Source organism: Equus przewalskii, chromosome 6 (genome assembly GCF_037783145.1).
Source record: "Equus przewalskii isolate Varuska chromosome 6, EquPr2, whole genome shotgun sequence".
Classification (NCBI taxonomy): Eukaryota; Metazoa; Chordata; class Mammalia; order Perissodactyla; family Equidae; genus Equus; species Equus przewalskii.
In genome coordinates, this window is record NC_091836.1 from 66,873,316 (window position 1) to 66,876,541 (window position 3,226).

Here is a 3,226-nt window from a genome sequence, read left to right on the forward strand (position 1 = left end):
TTAAAAAGTGAAGCATGTATATTACCATATCATATTTTAAGATGTTTTGATAACTGTATTGCAATATAATTTTTTTATAATCCTATGTTTTTTATTTCATATGTTTAAAAACACTCTGTAGGCCATCCACACTGGCCTAGTAGTGAAGTTTGGTGTGCCTCACTTCAGCGGCCCAGGTTCGGTTCCCAGGCACTGACCTACATGGCTACATGACAGTGTCCATGCTGTGGTCGTGGCTCACAAACAAAATAGAGGAATACTGGCAACAGATGTTAGCTCAGGGCGAATCTTCCTCAGCCAAAAATAAAATAAAATAAAAACATTCTGAAAAAAGAAAAAACAAAGTTTGTATTTCTTGAGAGAGTTCTAGGGTAAAGATATAGATTTGGGAGTCATCTGCACAGGGTAATTCAAACCATGGGCATGGATAAGATTGCTAAGTCAAGTGTACAAGAAGCAGAACAGTGACTAACACTGTTCAAGGTTCTCTCTCTCTCTCCTCTTTAGTTAATATTAGTTATCTACTGCTGCATTTACCCCCAAATTTAGCGACTTAAAGCAACAGATAGTATCTCAGTTTCTGTGGGGCATGAATCTGGGCACAGTTTAGCTGGGTGCCTCTGCTTCAAAGTCTCTCTCAAAGCTGCAGTCATGGTGTCAACCAGGGCTGCAGGCATTTCAAGGCATATAGTACTTCAAAGTTCATCAAAAACAAAAAAGAAAAACCCAGCTTATCCTACCTGTAACTTCCAGGGCTAGGTTAGAAGAGGCCATGCAGCTTCTTTCAGTCTCTCTCTTGGGATGCTCACCTTCAAAATCCAGCTGCCACGTCGTGAGGAAGCTCAGGCCACATGGAGAGGGTACTAAAGGTATTCCAGCTGATAGTTCCCACTGAGGTCTCAGCTGATAGCCACCATATGTCCTACACGTCAGTAAGGAAGCCTGGGCATCTCGGAGTCTATCTATTCCTCGTTCATACTTTCCACCAGTTCTTCTTTCAACTCCATTGCTCATCCTCAAGGACGTGGTCTTAAGAGTGCATAGCAAGCACGTGAACTAGTAAGAATGAATTTATAGGAAGCTTAATTCTTACTATCACTAAAAGGCAAGAATATCTTTATAACACTCTGCCAACTATTTCTAAAGGTGAAAGTTGAGTGAAGACATTGAACTTGGCATAAAAAGGCAGAAATTTAATTTCTAGCTGAGTACTGGTATCGTAGTCTGCAGCAAATCACTTAATTTCTCTGATCTCCAGTTTTCTTATTTGTAAAGTAGGCATAATAACTGCCACCCTGCCTACCTTACAGAATTATTGTGAAGCTCAAAGGAGATAATGGGTGAGAAAAGCATTCTTTCAAAAGTAAACACTATACAGTCATCCCTCGGTATCCACTGGGGGTTGGTTCCAGGATCTCTACGGATACCAAATTCTGAGGATACTTAAGTCTCTTATATAAAACTGCATAGTAATCACACATAACCTACGCACATCCTCCCACATATTTTACATCATCTCTAGAGTAATTATAATACCTAATATAATGTAAATGCCATGTAAATAGTTGTTATACTGTATTACTTAGGGAATAATGACAAGAAAAAAAAAGTCTGTACATATTCAGTACAGATGCAACCATCACAGGCCTTTCCATCTGCAGTTGGTTGAATCTGAAAATGCGGAACCCATGGATATGGAGGGTCAAGTGTACAAATGTGAAGCTTATTAAGTGCCTATTGCTTACGTTACTCATAGGGATTTATATAAGAAGCAGAAGGAACAAATCCTGCCCTTCTTTAAATTCTTGATGATATGCCTCAGTTTGCTTTGACATACATTTGCGTAAATGCCTCCTCCAAGCCTGTCACTGTAAGAGGTGAAGGGCTCCTTGTCATAGGTAAGATCCCTTTTCTCCAGTTATAGATTTGGATAAAATGTTTTGCCAGTAAACAATAACTTTTTAAAAATAACACTATGAAAAATATGTCAAGTTGACATAAAATTATCATACAGGGTTGAGCCAATTTTCTCTCTGAATTATTTGGGGGATTCTGTTTCTGAGCAAAGCATTGGCTGTTTTACTAAATAGCCAACCACATATAGACAGCCTGTGGGAAACCTCAGACTCGCCATTTTCCATATTAGATTTGTTAGCTACTCTCAAAGCTTACTCCTCCTCCTGAATTCTCCACCTTGGAGAAATGAGCCAGTGTCCACTCAATCACTCAAGCTGGAAATTTAGGAATAATCCTTGACTTCTCTCTCTTCTTCATCCATACTGATCTTCACCTTCACCACCAAGTTTCCCCCAATCTATCTCCAGATTCAGACGATTTTACCTCAGGAATAGCTCTAGAATTCATCCCTGTTTCCACCCCTACTGCCAGTCTCCCAACTATACTATGGCAACAACTTCCTAACACTCTCTCTGCTCAGAGTGCCCCTGCTCCAGTCTCACTATGAACAAACGAATCCCAGTTAAAAAAATCTAACACTCCTCTAACTCTTCATAAGGTAGAAGTAAAACTACTCCACACGTCTCGTCCTCTAGCCTCGACAGTCCTACAGCATAGGTGTGATTATACAGGCAAGAAAAGTGGCATCTAGAGAGACTGACTTGACTTCCACTAAGTCTTTCGTGGCGAAACTCTTGCTCTTGAGTTTAATGCCTCAGGCCTCTCATCTGTAAAACTGGACCAATAATAATAACTTTCTCAGTAGTTTTCATAGAGGAAATGAAGAAATAATCCAGGTAAAGTGCCTAGTACAGTGCCGGGCACATAACACTTGGTTACCTTTAGTTGCTATGATTCTTTTCACAGTTTTTATTGCTCTTATTACTTTGCTCTTCAGTGCCTAATTAATAAAGCAAGTGTTCCAAATCTGGTGGACTAATTCCCACTGAGGCAGCTCCCCACACGGAGTTAATTACCTCTTTGGGCTCGTTCGCCCGCCAGAGACGTGGGGATACGTGGCTCGAGCATTGGAAGGTGTTAGGACCTAGACTGACGTGTGGGACATGGTTGTTAAGCTGAGATGTGAATATGCCGGGACGAGGCGGGTGCAGGGGAGAAGAGCCGTGAACCCAATGAGGAGACCTCTGACCTGTAGATGAGTGTGACCTCTACTTCCTGTGCATCCTCAGGCAAGGGACTCATGTCTCAGATCTGTTTTCTCTTTTGTAGAAAAAGAAATTTATTATTCCTTGTGCTTTCTCTCTCACAG